The sequence below is a fragment of the Eulemur rufifrons genome, chromosome 30, assembly GCF_041146395.1.
Source record: "Eulemur rufifrons isolate Redbay chromosome 30, OSU_ERuf_1, whole genome shotgun sequence".
NCBI classification, from domain to species: Eukaryota; Metazoa; Chordata; class Mammalia; order Primates; family Lemuridae; genus Eulemur; species Eulemur rufifrons.
The window spans coordinates 10,675,000-10,696,126 of NC_091012.1; the positions used below are offsets into that span (position 1 = coordinate 10,675,000).

General features: G+C 38.9%; 1 pseudogene; it reads right to left on the reverse strand.

Moving 5' to 3' along the window:
• Positions 1-12,422: 12,422 nt before the first annotated feature.
• On the reverse strand, positions 12,423-20,465 carry LOC138378404 (forkhead box protein K2-like; annotated as a pseudogene).
• Positions 20,466-21,127: the final 662 nt, after the last annotated feature.

Here is a 21,127-nt window from a genome sequence, read left to right on the forward strand (position 1 = left end):
ACATAGATACCACACAGGCAGTTTATAAAGTATAAGAAATGTCTTTTTTTTTTTTTTTTTAGACAGAGTCTCACTCTGTTGCCCGGGCTAGCGTGAGTGCCGTGGCGTCAGTCTAGCTCACAGCAACCTCAAACTCCTGGGCTTAAGTGATCCTATTGCCTGAGCCTCCCGAGTAGCTGGGACTACAGGCATGTGCCACCATGCCCGGCTAATTTTTTGAATATATATATTTTAGTTGTCCATATAATTTCTTTCTATTTTTAGTAGAGACAGAGTCTCACTCTTGCTCAGGCTGGTCTTGAACTCCTGACCTCGAGCGATCCACCCGCCTCGGCCTCCCAGAGTGCTAGCATTACAGGCGTGAGCCACCGCACCCGGCCAAGAAATGTCTTAATGCTTCATCACTTGACATTTTCTTTACTTTTTTATTGATACATAATAATTGTACATATTCATGGAGTACATGTTATATTTTGATACAAGCATATAACATATAATGATCAAATCAGGGTAATTGGGACATGATTCACCTGAAACATTTATCATTGCTTTCTGTTGTGAACATTTGAAGACTTGTAGCTATTTTGAAATATAATAAATTATTGTTAACTATAGTTGCCCTATTGCACTATTGAACACTAGAACTTTTTCCTTATATTTAACAGTATTACCCATTAACCAACACCTCTTCATTACTCCTTCCCACCACCCTTACCAAGACCATTCTATTCACTACACCATTCTATTCACTACCTCCATGAGATCAATTATTTTTAGGTCCCATATAGGAGTGTAAAAATGAAATATTTGTCTTTCTGTGCCTGGCTTATTTCACTTAAAATAATGTCCTCCAGATACATCCATGTTTCTGCAAATGACAAAATTTCCTTCTTTTCATGGCTAAATAACACTCCATTGTGTACATACACATCTTTCATATCCATTCATCCCTTGATAAACACTTAAGCTGATTCCACATTTTAGCCATTGTGAATACTGCTGCAATAAACACCGAAGTGCAAATATCTCTGGTTACATTTTATGTCTTTGCCTCACCCAAGCGAGGTTTAGAGGCATGCCCTTCTGCTCTACAATACTCACCATGTTCATGCCCATTAGTTGTGAGTTTACCTCCCCTAGCCCCCTACTCCCTGGAGAATATTACTACCATTATCACTTGACATTTTAACCAAAGAAAAAACCACACTTTTATAGGTTTAACTTACTGTGACATTTTCTTCTGTTTTTTTTTTTTTTTTTTTTTTTTTTTTTCCCTTCAGGTATCTCCAGGGCAGCTTATTAGAAAAGGTAATCTGAACTTTTGTACCCCCATAATAAGCTGAAATTAAAAAAATAAATAAACAAATAAGTAAAAAATAAAAGTAAATTAAAAAAATAAAAAAAAAAAGAAAGGACAGCTCATGCTCAATGGTGTTTCCAGAAAACAACGCAGTCAACCAGCCTAACCATAGAACAGTAAAATAGTGAGTACAACTAGGTTGCCAAGGGCAGATGACAGACCCCCTTATACTAAAAGCATCCCAGCCATCCTCAGTCATTTCAGCCATTTGGCTGTCCTTTTTCAGGGATCAGTTTGAGAAATTGATATCAATTATATATTAATTTCAAGGGCCTACATATGAATTTTCAATTTCTGTTTTAATCTTAGACTGCGTAGAGGAAGGGAAAGCCAGTTACCAAATAAGCAATTCCAGAAAAAGTGTAGCTCTTTATGTGATGCATTTACCTTACGATAATGTTGAGCATAATGAAAAGGAGAGGTGGTATTTATTGGAAGTTTCTGAAGAAAAAATATTTCTTTATGAGTTATCAGCCTGAAGTAATGCATACTACTTTGGAAACTATTCTTGGAAGAAGGAACAGCTTGTCTTACATTGGCAGCCAAATGTATCTGCATTGAAATATACCTAATCAAGCATGAGCACCTTTGAGGTACACAATCACAGATATACTTTGAAAATACCCTAAGACGAACCATTCAAGTTTATTGAAAAGGCATTAACAACAAAAATAAGCCCCATTGGATTGTCCTTTGAACATTATTAACACGTTGGATTACAAGTGTTGATTTTCAGAACACAGTTTGGAAAATGCTACTTTAGAATATCAATGTCCTTATCCCCATTTTTACAGTTAAAAATATAACTAGCTTATAAACTTAATTTTGTTTCTAATGTACTAGTTTTTTGCTAATTAAATTTTGTGTAACTGCTACATTTAATTAAAAATTGCAAGTTTACACTCATAATAATGTCACTTTCCTCTTTCACTTATAACAATAGTCATGATCAAATTGTGTTTCAGATAAACCGTACCCTGACTCTGCCCAAAGTCGTGGGTTTTGGTACCTTATTAAGCAATCACTAAATGCTTTTGTTCAGACAAGGCCCTAAATCTATGAGTAAAACACCACTGTCCTTTGGCTAGAGTCCCAGCGTTTTTTGAATTCAGATGATTCTGATGTTTCCATATGTAATACAAAAGTAGTTTCAAAGATTAACCTTGCTCACACAAGTACATTTTATGCTTTTTTCCTCCCTAACTTAGTCTAATTTTTAGAAGTCTCCCTTTGGAAGTACAGTAAGTTTTAATTTGCTGTCATTAAGTTTTAGAAATGATCATATGACATATTCACTGTTGGTGAAAGAAAGGTTTCTTGAGAAAATTAATAGGGAACATTGGCTTTTAGATTTTGAAAAACGTGTGAGGGGGTAGTATTGCTTGTTCTCAGTGGGAGAGGTGAGCCATTAGAATCACTTATGCAACATTTTTCAAAATACGTGTCTGCAAATATGCATCTTCCCACCTCCACCTTCCCTCCATGTCTAGGCACTCACAAGCCCTTTAGGAAAATGGGAAAGAATGTGAGGCAGAATTACATGAACAAAAGCATCCCATGTGATTCTGATCTCAACCCTAAAGCAATCATTCCCAAGCTTTGCTGTACATTGGCATCACCTGGGAACATTAAAATAATTCTGATGCCCAAGTCATATCTGATGCCAACTAAGTTACAATGCCTCAAGTTGAAAGTCAGGCTGTTTTTAAAGTTCTTCAGATAATTTCTGTGTGCAGTAAAGGAGGGACAATGCTGCTTACTTTGCATGTAGAAGGATGAACTGTTCCTATCGGTGGGACTTTGGGCAGGTCAGATTTAAGCCTTGGTTTCCTTACCTGTAAAATGAGTTGAGTTAAATGTCCTGTGAGGTTGGGTGGTCCTTTCCATCTTATAACTTCAAATTCTGTGATTTTGAAATCAATTTGGAGACAAAACTGCTGGAAGCATTATATTAACAAAAGTGTCCACTTATATGCTAATAATGTTACAGGCTTTTTAAAAAGTGCTAATAGTATATAGACCTACTTTTAAACATCTGATTTGCCTTCCCTCAATTATTCTGAGCCTCATTTTAGACATTAGAGGCAAATGGAAACATGTAACTTACCAAAGAAAACCCTTTGTTTTCTAACACACAACATCTGTGGATAACAGAAATACAGTAACAGAGTGAATTGTCTCTGTTCATTAATATTTCATTTAAAATATTTGGGAAATAGCTACCCTTAATATTATCCTGTGCAGTATTATGCTGCACTGTTAACACTGCTTGTTTCGGGATAGCTATATCTGTCATTGATTTTGCACTTACATTTTCGCACTTACATTTACTAACAAATTTTTCAATATTTATTGCAATAGCGACATTAAATGATTTTATTTGGTATAAAGCTCTTTCATTATTTACTTTTAGAGCTAAAATGGAAAACAGGAAGGTAAGTGATAGTGAACTAAATCAACTGAAATTCAAGGCCTAACAAATTAAAGTAAACAAAATTGTTATGTGACTTAATTTAAGCATGTGTACAAATAGATATAACTTTCACAGGATGAAAGATTCTATGGGTAGAAGAGCAAATGACAGGGAAAATAAGTAATAATTAATATATTACAATAATCAACAGAAACCTGTCTTCTAACAGCATATTGCCTAGTATGTTGGCTCTCCTATTTTTGCTAAAAGCCAAAGAATTAAAACAAAGGGGAAAGTGCCCACACAGTACTGTTCTAAAGTAGAGAATTGTAGAGCCCCTGGGAACCTTTTAAAAATTGTCTTCAGACATAACAAATGATAAAATCTGTTGTTAAAAATATTTTTTTTCCTCCACAGTGTGACTTTAGTAATATATTACCACATAAATAACGGGTGAACTTTTTTAACCTGTCTTGTATTTCCAGCTAATTACTTTGCATGATATCAAGTTTAGTAGTAGGTCATAACTATAGACATAGGCTGTAGAGTGCTTACTAGAATACTGAAGCAAACCATTTGCAGCTTTTTTGGTCCTTAAGATTCTTTTAGCACTTAAATTATTGAGGATCACAAAGAGTATTTTTTCATGTCAATTATATTGGTATTAACTGTATTAGAAATTAAAATTGAGAATTAAAAAAAATATGCTTAGTTTAGTTTTCTCAACCTTGGGATTCTTGATATTTTGAGCTAGATAATTCTTTGTTGTGGAATGTGTCCTGTGCATTTTAGAATGTTTAGAAGCACCACTAGGGGCCAGCAGTAACTTCCCCCAGGTTATGACAACAAAAAATGTCCCCGGGGGACAAAATCACCCATGACTGACAACCACATTGTTAACATAAATAATATTTTTCACAAAAATAACTTTTCTTCTGCAACAAAAAAATTGGTTAAAAGTGTGTTTTATTTACATTTTTGCAAATCTCTAGTGTCTGGCTTACTAGAAGACAGCTGGATTCTCATTCCTATCGTTGCAATTTGTTTTGAAGAGACAATAAGATGATGACCTAGTCTCATGCAAATATATAGTTGGCAAAAAGGTGTATTTTTAAAGCTTTCAGATAATTGTGGGTTTTTTTTCTTAATAGTATAACAGAACTCCACATGTCTTAGTTCCTTAGTTACAATGGAGTTTTACATATCAATGCATTTGTGACATGAATACTCATTAATCTATATTGCATAATAAATGAATATTTTCCTCTCAGTTGGAGGAAAGATTTGCTTTTGTTATTATTGGCACCAATCTTATAAAAACATTAAGTATTGAAAAGCAGTCAGGTTCACAGTAGAAGGTATAAGTTTTCCTTCTACTGTAATCTTAGTAGTATTTTTTGCTTAAAAGTTTGAGTTTTATTATTGGCAACAAATGCTTATTATTTTCCTTGAAGTGTAAGTCTCACCTTGTTCATTTCTGAGAATAAAAGTCAGTTGTACTTTCAAACAAAATGGTGTTCTCTGAAAAAAGTGGCTTGTTCAGCTCAGAATTTAATCTCAAGCATGTTTGCTTAACACAGCCATGCTGCAGCATGCAGTAGTGCTTTAAGTGAACATTTCACTTATTCTGAATATTAAAAAGGTCAAGATTTAATAACACCATTAAGTTTTACTAATTCATAAAGGACATTCTTAAATAAAACGGGCTTTTCTTTTCTGCAAGGCGGAGTGAAGAATAGAATGACTAGTGTAACTTGGTACCACTGCCTTGATTTATGTTGAGAAATCAACAGTTTTACCCATGTATACTTTTATACAGTCATTGCAAATGTCAGTGACTAAGCAGGCAATGTCTTGTCATTCTTATAAGAACAGTTTTGACCTTATGGGCCTCCTGGAAAAGGGTTTTAGGGGATCTCCAGAGGTTGGCACACCACAATCAGAGAATCACTGGTTTAAGTGAGTGCTTTAAAATAATGCTCATATGTTAGTTTTATGAACTTTTAAAGTTCATCAAAGACGGTTCTCTTAAAATAAAAGAAGCATTTGAGTTTTTAACTCAGACTACTTAAAAGAAGCAAGAAATCCATGATAAGAAGATAATAGAACTAAAGTGAGGAAAAACCTGGGATATCTGAATCTCATATTCAGATTCAATAAAGTTCTAAAGACTTTATTGCCCAACACCACTGCTTTGTAAAATGCTCTTGGTGTTCCAGTGCAAGGTTAGAGAGGTGAAAATATATTTGGTTTATTACCATTACCTGTCAGGGAGAGTCAATACTTAAGGGCAACTCTGGCAGGTCACTGTAGAAGACTCCAGAGAACAGGACTTGTGCTGAGTAAAAAGAGGTCAGGAACCCTCTGGAGACCAGAAGCCAGGAGGAGAATTTGCAAAGCTGTTTGCTTTGTTGAACGTTAGGCATCTCCCTCCACTCCCCCTCACTCCCAGCAGATATTTTACTAAGATAGTAACAATTCCTGGATTAACTTGTAAGTGAACATTCTTATTTTATAGAGATGCAAATAGATATTTTTCATGAGAAGTCACAGCCACTCACAGTATTACTTTTTTGAGGCTATATGTTTCTCTCCTAGAGTTGTGTGTTTATACCATACTAAAATCAAAATCATCATTCTTTAAGTCTTCTTCCCCAACTCATGCGGTACATAATCATCTTATAAAAGGAGTGATGTAAAAAGGATATGCTAGAGTAAGAACTGACTTGTAGGTTCATTTAATTATTGAGCCAAGTGAGTAAATGTACCATCCAAATTCAAGAAAATGTATCTTTTTAAAAGATAATTTTCAATATCATCAAACAATATAAATATTTATCACTAGTCCTGACATGAATTACGTCTATAAAAAGAGTTAGAAAATAATTTATCTATTAAAATGAAGAAAACTAAAAATTCACTTCCTCAAGCACATAGTGGCCACTTTTGTGTGCTCAGTAGACACATGTGCCTAGTGACAATTGTACTGGACAGTGCAGACTTAGAGCCTGGTGTTTACAGGAAACTAAAAATGTTTTTTTGAAAGTTTATTGCAGATAAGCATGACATATGATCAATATAAGACTTTGAGCCTAAAAATAGCTTAAATTTCCATAGGTTTTGTCAGGAGGAAGTAGAAAGGAACATAAAAATTTTCTGAGCATGCTCAGTGCCAATTTCTTGGGCATGTCTAATGCCAGTTTCCAATGAATGGTGATGAGCATTGAATCATTATAGTATTTAAGTTCTCAGTGTTTATATTTAAAAGCCTAAAAGACATGTCACCCAACCGAAATCATTCTAAGGGATACAAGGGCAGAAATGTGAAAACTGATGTCTTAAGAGTACTTAAATTTTTTCTTCAGTAGATACTTTTTTGCATCTTTTCTTCTTTCTGTGAGGAAATGTTCTGGAGGAATACTTCAAGGATGATCCTGAACACAAACTTATTTACACATATGTTCATATTTTTTCAGTGACATAAAGCTAACAGCTCCAGGTGCATCGATAGCTTTTGTAAGATCTTTCTTATTTATAAAGCATCTTTAGAAATAAATGTAGATTCCTGAAATTAACATCTGAATTTTAAGAAAAAAATCTACCAAAGGAAAGTAAATACATGCATATGAGTTTAATAATCATTATGGTTTAAGGTGTTGCCATTGTTTTTCTCATCACAAAACAATTGCTATTAAGTACAGCAAGATAAATACCATGGAGTATTACTCAGCTATAAGAAATAATGGTGATATAAAATCCCTTTTGTTCTCCTGGAGAGAGTTGGAACCCATTCTATGTAGTGAAGTATCCCAAGAATGGAAAAATATTCACCACATGTACTCACCAGCAAATTGGTTTCCCTGATCATCACCTAAGTGCACATTTGGGAAAAACACCAATTGGGTATCTGACAGAGGTGGGGGGGAGAGGGGATGGGTGTATGCCTACATGATGAGTGCGATGTGCACTGTCTGGGGAATGGACACACTTGAAGCTCTGACTCAGGGGGATGAGGGGGCAAGGGCAATATATATAACCTGAGCTTTTGTACCCCCATAATAAGCTGAAATAAAAAGTACAGCAAGAGAGATTTCTGGATTCTCCCCCAACAACACATTGCCCAAATGAACCTGCAGTGCACACACACACACGCACACACAGCATGCTGCGGGGATGGCGAGCAGTAATAAAACCATCTGCTCCATAGGCAGAGACTGAGTACAGTGTAGGTTTAAGCTGAGTCACAGACTATATTCCCCAGGCTATTCAGATGTGTGTTGTGACTGAGAACTCCTTCCTTAAAATCTTTGTTCCTTGGATCATGGGTGTTAATCTTTTCCTGATGACTTCTTGTGCCTGCTCAGGAAGTTGCCAAGGAATATGGTACAAGTAAAACTTGGACAAAGACTTTGCTAGTTAGCTTGCTAAACTATAGCTGTGTCCTGACAGTTGCATCATTTATGCAGAATTCCTGTGTTAAGTCTTCATCATTTGGAATAACAAATCCTATTCAAGTACTTGGGATTGTTTTTCTCCTCCCCACAGCAAACCTGTAAAGAGAAGTCAAACTGCATGACCCGGAGGGACAGAATACTTAGGTCAGTGCCTACTCCTGTAGCATCCAGCAAGGGTTTAGGAGAGGAGGCTTCTGCTGTGCACTTGAATAGAAACCCCTCAGTGGGCACTGGATCAGACACAGGCCTGTCCGTGAAGCTGCAAGCCATTTGGGGACACTTAGCACCTGCTGGAGAGAAGCATGGGTGGTGCTTCCACATGCAGAGAGATAAGCGATGCAGGAGGGAGAGCTGGGTTGGGAGAAGGAGAAGTTCATTGCAAACAGGGGAAGCTTGATGTGCCTATGAAATAGCAGAGGGGCCCTGTGTAGTCATCATTTAGATATATGAGACTGGAGCAGGAGGAATCTGAGCTAGCGGTAAGGAATGAAGAGTAAGAGTAGCTGTTCACATTTAGAGAAAGTCTATAGAATAAAAGTAGACAGAGAATAGATCTCTAAGGATCATGATAATTTAAGGGACAAGTCCCCAGAAGGGCAGCTAGAGTGGGAGGAGGAAAACTAGGAAAGAGTGATAAAAGGAGACAAGATAAGAGAGGCTATGGTCATAATGCTAATGCTGCCAAGAAGTTGCTAAGTGATGGGGTAAAGGAGAGCACAGGTGGAACAAAGTTTTTGCCTTTATGAGCAGACGATCTATTGAGGAAGACATTAAGTATTTTTTCAGGTATACAAATATCCCAGGTGGTGGGAAATACCAAGAAGACAAAGCAGGGAATGAGATACAGTGATTGGAGGTGCTCACTATTTTGGGTAGAATCATCAGAAAGAGCCTCTCCCGAGAGGCCACAATTGAGCAGTGACCTGACCAAAGTGAGGAAGGTAAGGAGCTCCGGCATTACACTCAATGGAATAAGTGCCAAGAGTCTGAGACAGGAATGTGTTTCATGTGTGTTCAAAGAACAAACAGCAAGGTGGCCAGTGGGGTCTGAGTGAGGAATCAGGGAAATAAGGAGGAAAGGAGGTCACATTGGCAATGCTGTAGCTCAGTGGTCCCCAAACTTTTTGGCACCAGGGACCATTTTCATGGAAGACCATTTTTCCATGGACTGTGGGGGTGGGGCCATGATGGTATTGGGATGATTCAAATGCATTACATTTATTGTGTACTTTATTTCTATTATTATTACATTGTAATATATAATGAAATAATTATACAATTCACTATAGGTTGGGAACTCCTGCCGTAGCTCACAGGGCCTTGTGGCTTTCAGGGCATGGGAAGAAGTTCGGTTTTCATTCCAGTTTGATGGGTAAATTTTGGTAGATCTTGAGCAGGGGAGTGCAGTGCCTTAATTGAAGAGGTTATGCTGACTGCTCAGGGGAGAGTAGACCATAGTTGGGAGTCAGAATGTAGGCAGAGAAGAGGGTTAGGAAGAAACTCTGGTGATAAAACTGAGCAGTGACAAATGGTGGCTCAGAATGAAAAGTGGACAGACTCCTGATGGAGGAATTGCTCACAGGTTGGAGCAGGGTAACTCATGTAGGTATTTGCCCCAGCAACTAGTCAATGGCAATGCCCTTTCCATTATTAGGGCAGACTTGGGAAGTTGTGTGTTTGGAAAAAGAGCTCTGCTTTAGAAGTGTGAAGACACGAGGGACCTTGGCAGGAGGAGTCTCAGAAGAGTGACGGTGACAGGGGGCAGATGGAGTGGGTTAAGAAGAGACAGGAGATGAGAAGCTGGCACCAGATCATGATTCTGTGAGCAAACGAGCGGAAACATCTCAGGAGTTGTGGGGAATGGGATGGGAACAAAGGGCTCACATTCATCTTGGGGAAAATCTCTGGCAGAGAGGGGGAAAGTCTTCAAAGAGAGGTAATTGTTGGAACAGTGATCTGCAGAAGTGGGATGGGATTGACTGCACTGATAGGAGAGTTAGCTTCAGTGGAAAAAAATACATCTCTGGGCTGTTTTCAACATGATCATGATGAATGACCTTTTTCGTGTGTTGAATTCAATTTGCTAATATTTTGTTGAGAATTTTGGCACCTATGTTTATCAGAGACATTGGCCTGTCATTGTTCTTGTTTTGTCTATGTCTAATTTTGGTATAAGGTAATACTGGCCTCATAGGATGAGTTGGAAAGTATTCTTCTTCCTTGATTTTTTGAAATAGTTACAGTAGGATAGTATTAATCTTTAAAAATCTTTTGTAGAATTCCACAGTGAAGCCATCATGTTCTGGGCTTTCCTTTGATGGAAGATTTTTTATCACTGCTTCTACAAGTATATTAAATACTTGTTAAACAGACATTAAAATATATTTAATATATTATCAAAAATACACGTATACTTTAATATATTAAATACATTTATTTAATCAATATAAAACATAAATATATATTTTTATTGCACCCTTGAACAATCCAATCTTTTTGAATGTACATGGATATTTTATCAAAATTGAGCATATGATGAATGGGAGAGTAAGCCTTAAATAATTCCAAATGATTTAAATTGATTAGAGTGTACTTTCTTTACCTTAATATAATTTACCTAGAAAATCAGTTACAAAAATACTAGAAATGCCAAATTTCTTTGAACTTAAGCAATTCTTTTAAAGCTGTTAATATATTACAGACAATATCATAATTTAAATAAGAAAATATGTGCATCAAATAGTTCAAGAAACTCCAAGAGAATAAACACATATTCATACCAACGTACATGATCATCAAATTGTTGAAAGTCAGAATTTTGAAAGCAGCTAGACAGAAGAGAATCATCCTATACAAATTATTCTCAATAATATTAACAGAATATTTCTCATCAGAAACAAGGTCTGAAGGGAGTGAATATCATTTGTAAAGTGCTGAAAGAAAAAAATATATATCAATATAGAATTTTATATCCAACAAAGCTATCCTTTTTCATAAACGAAAAAAGCTATTGAGATATTCAAAGATGGATAAAACTTAGGAGGTTCTTTGCTAGTAGACCTGCCCTACAAGGAATGCTGAAGGGAGTCCTCTGGCCAGAAATGAAAGGACACTAGACAGAAACTCAAAATAATATGATGAACAGAGAAATAAACTACAAAGGTAAATAGAATAGCCTATACTATTGTATTTTCGGCTTATAACTAGTCTTTTGTTTCATTTCCTATATGATTTAAAAGACAAACATGAATATTTATAAATTCATGTTAATAGGCACACCGTGAATGACAATGTCACTTGTGCAACAATAAGCTAAGGTGGATCTGTAAGAAGCAGAGCTTTTGCATGCTACCAATGCCAAGTTGGTATCTAATCAACCTAGATTTTTTAAATCACATTTTGTCTTTATGTAACTAATAAACATTCCTAAAATTGCCTAGATTTACCATTCTGAGCCATTTCATTCCACCAGGAAGATACAGGTATTTTTTTCCTCTCTTTAAAAAAGTTAAATACCAAAATTACTACATTTAAATAAATAACATTATGATAATGACACCAAAAATTCAAAATAACGCTAACATCCTCTTTCTATTTGCACTGATGCTCTGTCCTAACCCCTAGAGCACTGTGGAAAGGAGAATGGTTTTTTCCTAGGAAGTCTGGGCTGAGGCTGGGGGTGGGGGGAGGTTGGAACTTCTCATTCTCTCACTTGTTTCCTTTCCTCTCCTTTTCAATTTTCGTAGGAGATAAGTCAGCCTTAGTTTGGAATTCAGTTCTGAAAGGTCAGGGAAGTCTCTTACTGCAAATCAGAAAACAACCTAAGTGTTTCCAGTGCTTAATCACAGGGTGCTTGCTTAGACTCTAGAATTAACATTCAGCTCCCGCTCCATTGGCATGGCTGCTCCCGCCTGGAGTGGGGACAAGTGCAATAAAACTGACAAGACAGCTGGTCAGATGATGCCTTGAGCTGGAGACTTAACCTGCAATAACACACTATGGAGAAATCTGTGATCTTTGTTTGAAAATGCTTGTGATAGGAGACTGTGTCTTTCCCCCTAAATGTAGTGGTAATGGCTCTGTTGTTTTAAATACACAATACTTAGGAGACTGGTTTTACTTAGAATGGAAAATTTTCCAGGGACAAAGTTAACACAAAGAAACAAACAACAAAAACCAGCAAGAAAAAGAACAGTTAAGTGCAGCTCGGATGAGACCGGGCAGTTCTTTCCCAGCACCAGCTTGTCCCTGAATTCTCACGGTCACATGCAGCCTCAGCATTAGTCTTCTGTCCTACGCACTGAAATGGAGGTGGATTAAATTCACCAAGCAACTGTTCTAACATGGAAAATCTGCAAGTGTCATAAACTAGCTCCACCTGAACAAGATAAAGAAATCATTCCATAGGCTGAAAATACAAAAACACAAAACTACTTTGTTTCTTTTCCCCAAATGAAATCCACAGGAAAGGTCCTGTATGATTTACAAAATTTCCAGAGTAGAAATGTAGTGATGTGAAATGTCACAGACCTCATTATTGTGTAAAGAAAGTGCACTTCCAAGGCCGGGCGCGGTGGCTCACGCCTGTAATCCTAGCACTCTGGGAGGCCGAGGCGGGTGGATCGCTCGAGGTCTGGAGTTCGAGACCAGCCTGAGCAAGAGCGAGACCCGGTCTCTACTAAAAATAGAAATTATATGGACAACTAAAATACATATACACAAAAAATTAGCCGGGCATGGTGGTGCATGCCTGTAGTCCCAGCTACTCGGGAGGCTGAGGCAGTAGGATCGCTTAAGCCCAGGAGTTTGAGGTTGCTGTGAGCTAGGCTGACGCCACGGCACTCACTCTAGCCCGGGCAACAGAGTGAGACTCTGTCTCAAAAAAAAAAAAAAAAAAAAAAGTGCACTTCGAAATATTCTAATTGCACATGTGAACAACAAAATACCGTCTTGCCTGCCAGTACCAGCGGTGAGTACTGCGAGGGCCGTGGTGGGGGGCGGATGGGAGGGTGGTCCTGCCTGGTCTCTGCAGACGGCCAAGTCCCTGGAGGTCCGATGGCACCTGCCCCTGACCGCTGACCACACTGTACCGTCCTCACAGGGAGATGCCTGGTCCTCCAGGAAAGGCCATAGTTTTTCACTGGTAGTTAAAAGCTTCGCTCAAAGGCAGCAGCCCAGGAATTGCTCAGCAGGAGAGACACTGTCTCAAGTACCAGGTTTTGTTGTGTGTGGTTTTTGTTCAAGTGTGACTTCTGCCTGTAAATTAAGGAGTTTTCAGGCCACCTGGGTTTTGTATTTTCAGTACTGAGAGGTGAAGTCCAAACGCAGGGCCCTTTACCCACTGAGAGAGAGCGCACTCCTAGTATTGGTGAGAGGCAAGGTCCCCTTTTGGCAACACAACATTGATATTTTAAAGTAAGAAAAACTTTCCCAGTCGCTAGTTTTAGACACCCTTTTCCTCACAGCTGCCCATGACGTGTCCACACTCAGGGTGATGACGACACTCTGGCCATCTTCTGTTTTGATTCGCTTCAGCTCTGGCTGCCCAGGCTGGTTGCTGTCCTGGCAGATGCTGATGTGGGGGTCTCCAGCACGTGTGAAGGACTCCTCGTGACAGTGTTCACCTGGCAGTGGACCGCAGTGGGGATTGGTACCACAAGAGTCCTGTTTTGTATTACTGGTAGCTGGTGTTGACCTAGAGGTGTCTGTTGTACTGATAATGAAGATCCTCATCAATCTAACACTAACCTATTACCTGGCTTCTGTAATCACGCTCACCTATTGCATCAGCCTCCTGAGACCCCACCCCTTGGACCACCCCAACCTAATAAAAGTGGAAAAAACCCAGTATACAGACTCAGAACTTGGTGATAACTCCCCTCTGAGCCCGCCATTAAATAAACCTTCATTGTCTGTGTGCGGCTTGTTTTGTCCTTGGAACCACACACTGTAACACTTGCTACAACACTCCTACAGTGACCATCTGGACAGAGGTGGTCTGTGACATCTGAATGATCTGGCTGGCAGCACCTAATGTGCCATGGCTAATTGCAGCAACAGGTTCTACTTTTACTTCCCTGTGATTTCTATTCTCTTGCAGCTGGGCGCTAGCAAAGGCCAACACAGCTGCCTGAGTGACTACAGCTTGTCCTGAGACAGTGTAGGTGTTCGTTGGGGCCAGTCCAGCCACGCTGGTGACTGACACTGCTGGTATCTGGTGGAAGACGTGAACTGTCTGCACGAAGGGTGGCTGGAAGGTCACTAGGTCACCACCTTGCAGTGGTCACTAGGGTGGCAGCAGTGTAGGCAGCAGGCTTAGCCACCTGTAGTAGCTGCCACTGAATGGTGATCAAGACCAGCTGGCTGGACAGAGGTGACTCTGGTGAGCTTTGGGCAACCCAGGCTTCTTGGATGATGGCAAGTCTGGGGTGTGAGTTGCCAGGCTCAGGCTCCCGATGGGCCGGCAAGGCCTCCCTCCACAGGCTCTCAGGGCTCTGGGGCCACTGCAGTGAGCAGACACTACTCCAGCATGAACGGGAGAGGCTCCTAGAAGAGAGTGGTCACAGAGAGGTTCCAAAGCAAGGTACACTCCTAGGCTGCCTTTTCCTAAAAGCCTGCTCTGTTTATTTGCTTTCAGAGGCAGGATCTCTACCTTCCAGAATGAGCCTTTGCCTGGTTCTTCCTGGGAATGTGGTACTTGGATGAAATAACAATTCAGACAGAGATTGTTGGGAACTGAATTCTGCCACTCCTTGTGACTCTCGTAGCATGGATAATTTTTAGTGATGTGCATATAAATTCCATTTTGGATGAGTTGTTTACCAGGAGCCATTGTAATTGCTTGTACTATTGTGCATAAGAATAAGGTGGCTTTGAATCATCCTTTGGGCTTCCTCCACCAGAAGCTTCCTTTTCATTTTCTGGGTGCGAGTTTTCAGCCACTAAATTGAGATCAGATGGCATCAGTGGGCCCATCCTGAAACCTGAAGACCCCACTTCCTGGGGGCTGGATGGGCAGGAGTTGGCAGCACTGATAGTTCCTGCTGGGGAGGAAAGAGGGATGATGAGGTGGGCCATGGTGTTTGGAATGTTGATGGTCAGAGGCGAGAGGTGCAGCTGCACAGCCTTCGCTGGGGACTCAGGCGCCTCTTGCTTCTTCCTCTGCTGGCCGGATAGGGAAGTGAAAGTTAGTTTGAAGTCCGTGCTTGGAAACCTGGTGCATGAAGCTTGGTAGCTGCAGCAGCGGCACCCGGTGCCTCTGGAACACCTGTCCACAAACACGCTGTTCTGGCCAAGGCAATGCAACAGGAAATCGCCACTTTAGGCCTGGGCTGTGCAGGTGGTGGGTCCAGGGCTGTCCAGTCATGGCCAGCGCTGCTGCTCAGGGTCGTCAAGATCTCGAGGTGGCACTGGGAGATGAAGCTTGAGTGGCCCATGCTCACATCCACTGAGCCCTGCCACCAGATGCACTTGATGGTCCCCGAGTGCTTGGTAATTAGGTACTCGAACTTGCAGCCCTCCAGCTGTGCCACTTCCCCGCAGCCTGGCCAGGACCACCATCCCTGGCCCCCCCGCCCATGATGGGGCGCTGCTGAATCCACTGCCACCGGCCTGAGTAAGAGCCCACCGCCACTCACTGGGAGCTAGGAGCCAGAGCAGAGGCCTCTGGTTTGCCAGGGAGCCAGCCAAATAGCAGTGGCTAGTGGCCTCAATCTCGATTTAATAAATTTATAATGTTAAATTCAAGCACATATAAACCACTAAGAAGTTTCAACAGAATACAAATAAAAGCCAATGAGAAGGAAATCAAAATAGTACCCTACAAAACTTTATTGAATGCAAAGAAGGAATTGGTGGAGGGAATAAAGAAAAAAAAAATGTAAGAGGTACACAGGAAACAAATAGTAAAATAGCATAGATAAGTTCTTCCTTGTCAGTAATTAATTAAGTGTAAACGTATGAAAGTCTACAATGAAAGGAAGCAACTGGAGGAATACATTTTAAACAACAAGCAACAAAATGATCCAAGTATGTGTTATCTACAAAAGCTATATTTTATATTCAAAGATATATATGTATATATGTTGAAAGTGAAAGGATTGAAAAACATATTCCATACAACATTAGGTGTCTATGTTATTATCAGACAAAATAAACTCTAAGCCAAAACCTTTTATAAAAGTTACAGGCCATTATTTATTGAAAAAACAATTGATTCATCAAAAAGATACAATTACAAACTTTTATGCACCAACAGAACGCCAAAATATATGAGACAAGTATTGTCAAAATAGAGAGGAGAAATCATTCTACAATACAGGTTGGAAATTTTAATACTCCATTTTCTTTAATGGATAGATGATCTGGACAGAAGATCAGTAAGGAAAGGAATATTTGAAAAATGCTATAAACCAGCCAAATAGAGCAGACATAATGAAATTCCTCCACAGAGCATAAGGCACATTTCTATCAAGCCCTGTTGGAAAATTCTCCAGGTTAGACCACATAGTAGAGCAGAAAACAAGTGAAAATAAATGTAAAACTTTTTATAACCAAAGTTATAAAAAGTATCTTCTCTGATCACAATAGAATGAAGCCAGACATCAAAAATAGAAGGAAAAATGCAAACTTCGTAAATAGGAAATTAAACAGCACAGTCATAAGCAATCAATGAAACAAAGAAGATAATACAAAAGAAATTGGAAAATACTGAGAGGGACATAAAAATGAAAACACAATATAACAGAACATAGATTCAGTGAATGCAGTGCTTAGAGGGATGGTTAAAGCAGTGAATGCCTATATGAAACAAGAAGAAATGTCTCGAATAACCCTATGTTACAATAGAAGGACTTAGAAAAATAAAGGCAAATGAAACTCAAGCCTAATAGAACAAAGGACTAATAAATATTACAGTGAAGACAAATAAAATAGAGAGGAGAAAAACATTAGAGAAAATGAACAAAAAAAAAAAAAAAGAAAATGAACAAAACTAAAAGTTACTTCTCCGATAGGATTAACAAAATTGATATATATGTAGGTACACTGACCAAGGAAATAGAAGAGAAGATATGAATATTTACAATCATAAATGAAAGTGGAGACACTAATAAAATACAGAATAAATAAATATTCTGTAATAAAATACAGAAATAAAATGGATTATAGAAGAATGTTATCAGCCGTTGCACAAAGAGATAACCTGAATGAAATGAACACACTTCTACAAACACATACATTACTGAAAGTGACTGATGAGGAAACAGAAAATAGGAACAAATCTATAAAATATAAAGAGGCTGAATCAGAAAATAAAATCAATCAAACATATTAAAGCAACTCCCAACAAAGAAAAACTCAGTACCAGATGGCTTTCCTGGTTAAGTCTACCAAACATTTCAGATTTTTAAAAAATCCTCCTCAGACTCTTACAAAAAATGGAAGAGGTAAGGTCACTTCCAAATATATTCTGTGGAGCCAGAATTACCCTGATCTGAAATACAGATAAAGACACCAAAAGAAAATTAGAGATCAATATTCCTTATGGTCATAGATGCAAAAGAGCCTGAACAAAATACTAGCTAATTGAATCAAACAGTATATTTAAAAGATAATATACCAAAAGCAAGTGGAATTATTTCAGGAATGCAAGATTAATTCAATATAAGAAAATCAATTAATTTAATAATAGAATTGAGGGGGAAAACACACACAGCAAATCAGCAAATGCAGAAAAAGCATTTAAATAACAACAAAATCTCTTAGCCAGTGTGGTTGCACATACCTGTAGTCCCTGCTACTGAGGTGGCTGAGGAAGGAGGATTATTTGGGTCTAGAGGAGTTGAAGGCTGCTGTGCTCTCTACGTTGTGCCTGTGAAGCCACTGCACTTTAGCCGGGGCAACATAGTGAGAACTTCTCTCTAAAAATTAAGAAAAAAACAAACTTTTTTTTTCTATTGACACCTGGCCAATCTACTTTGAATCCATTCTGTTATATGAAGAGGTGTGTGTATGTGCATGTGTGTGTATACATACACATTTATGATTATTATTATTTCTGCATATTGTGGGGGGTAGAAAAGTTTAGGTTACATATATTGCCCTTGCCCGCCCCTCCCCCCGAGTCAGAGCTTCAAACGTGTCTATCCCCTAGACAGTGAGCATCGCACTCAATAGGTAAGTATACACCCATCCCCTTCCTACCCACATCTGCTCGACACCCGATCAATGTTATTCCTTAATGTGCTCTTAGGTGATGATCAGTGAAACCAATTTGCTGGTGAGTACATGTGGTGCTTATTTTTCCATTCTTGGGATACTTCACTTAGTAGAATGGGTTCCAACTCTATTCAGGAAAATACAAGAGGTTCTATATCACCATTGTTTCTTATCGCTGAGTAGTACTCCATGGTATACAAAAAAACCATTTTTGATGAAAGCAGTCAACAAACTAGAAATAGGAAAAAGAGCATTTATTAAAAAAAATTAACAAGTCAATGGGTAAAGGCTAAACTTTCTCCACACCACCTAAGATTGCGAAAAGAGAAGGACGCTCATTTTTCTCCACTTTATTCAACAGTGCACTAGAAGACATAATCAGGGAAATTAGGCAGGGAAAATAATAAAACCCATTCAAATTGAGAAAGAAAAAGTAAAATTCTTGCTATTTACATATGGCATGATACTGCCTTTAGAAAAACTCAAATAATCCATAAAAATTTATCAGAGCTAATGAACAATTCAGTAGAATTGGAGGACACAAAATTAGCACACAAAGATCCATGATGTTTCTGTATACCAGCAATAATCAACCTGAAGCAAAAATTAAGAAAACAATTCCACAGAATAAAAAGTACTCTCTAACTATGGAATAATTTTAATCAAAGAGGTGAAATAATTGAATGCTGAAAAGTACAAAATATTTCTAAGAGTTAAAGAACAGCCTAACAAATGAAAATGCACCCAGTGTTCATGGATTAAAAAATTCAATTTTTAAGATGGCAACACTCCACAAAGTGATCTATATAGTCAATGTACTCTCTATTTTAAAAAGTGCCTGTCTTTTCAGAAGTGGGAAAGCATATTCTCAAATTCATATGGAATTGTCCACCTAGTAGCCAAAAAAAAAAAGAAAATACTGAAAAATAGAAGGAGAACTCACACTTTCCAGTTTTAAAATATATTACAAAACTGCAGAATCAAAACTGTGGTAATGGCAAATGAGTAGAAAAATAAATATATGGAATACAACTGAGAGTCCACAAATAAACCCATATAATTCTTGTCAATTGATTTTTTTATAGTAACACTTGCATTTGATTAAAGAAAATACAAAAATACTCACTCGTGGTTCCTGTATGAATTCTAATTAAGAAACATTACTTTCAGAATAATAATGCTCGGTGATAATTTTCAGAAGACTCTAAGAGCTTCTTTACCATTTAAGGGGTACATAGGGTGCAGGTGTTTCCGTGAATGTATTCTTAAATAAGAGACTACACCACTCTAATTTGCCTGGCTCTAGCTCTGTTCCAGGTTACTGACTGCTAGTTCATGTTCCAGAGTTTCTTTGCCAACAGGTTACTTACAAAAGAGGCACCTCCAAAGTCTTAGAGTGAATTGGGAAAGGGCTGGTTAAATGAGGAAACAGGCTATCATTCCCCTGTAAAAGTTCATCGTTTCCTTTCCCAATGTATCTTTTTATTGAGAACTTCTATTTTCTATCCTGTGTTCCTCCTCTGCCATCTCACACTCTGGCTCTACCTGCTGTATTTTGGCCACCTGCACCTCATTCATTTGTATCAGTTGTAAGATGGAAATTGGTTGATGGGGTTCTTCCTCATGCGTCTTTTTAAAAGCACCTTCCTGGGAGATTTTGCTCCTGTAGTTTTTATTGGAAGTTATTCTGACAGCTGAATAACAGGTGGAGCAGTCCCCTCACATACTGGGAAGCAACGAACTCTTTCTCGTCATTGAACAGTTCTCTATAAGCAGCAGCAAATGATTCTGGGATGCAGCGTGGGGCGGTATTCGGCCTCTTCCTCCCCCCATCACTGATGCTGCAGGAAGTAGAGCTGCTCAAGGGCATCGTGTTGGCAATCTTCTCCTTCCCCAGGATGTGGGTACTCAGAAGTGGGCTGACACTGGGCTTCACTTTCTCTTTCCTTTCACAGCCTGTAATTGTTTTGGTGCCGGGCTTGAAGTTCTCCAGCACTACAGCTGTGTGGAAAACCGCCATGGCACGCTCCTTGCATTCAGCTAAGAGTTGCATGCTTGGCAAGTACTGGCCGGGTGTGTTGCTTGAGGGCAGTATTTCCTATATCGCATCACTTTTCTTACCTTCCAGCACATATTCAGAATTTTCTACTACAGCAAGCAACTGGCTCTTTTCCAATTCGGAGAGGTATTGGCAGGTTTTATAATTTTGTCCTTTTGGATTTTTCACTATATTCCATCTGGACACTAGCTATCTGAGTCCCACTGAGGCCCAAAGAGGCAGCAGCAACATCCGGCCACCAGAGCAAGGGTCACAGCGGGTCCGCTAGGGAGCCCGAGCTAACAATTGATTGTGAACAAGGCTGTAGATGCATTTCAGTGGGAGGGGGGAACAGTTGTCAATAAATAGTGCTAGAACACTTGGATATCAACCATGCAGAATGAATGAAGCTGGACTCCTAGCACAAACCTCTACAAAACTGACTCAAAATGAATCATTTACGCTCATGCAAAGGTAAATGTATTTCTGTGTGTTCAACCCCACTTGTGTTTTAATTGGGTCCCCTATCACCTGTACTCTGACAAACATTTTCTGTCTGAAATGATCCTTGGGCATATTCCTGTCACTGGATGTTCAAGGCTTTGTTCCCAGAGGCTTTGCAGGTGGTGTTATGAACATGCCAC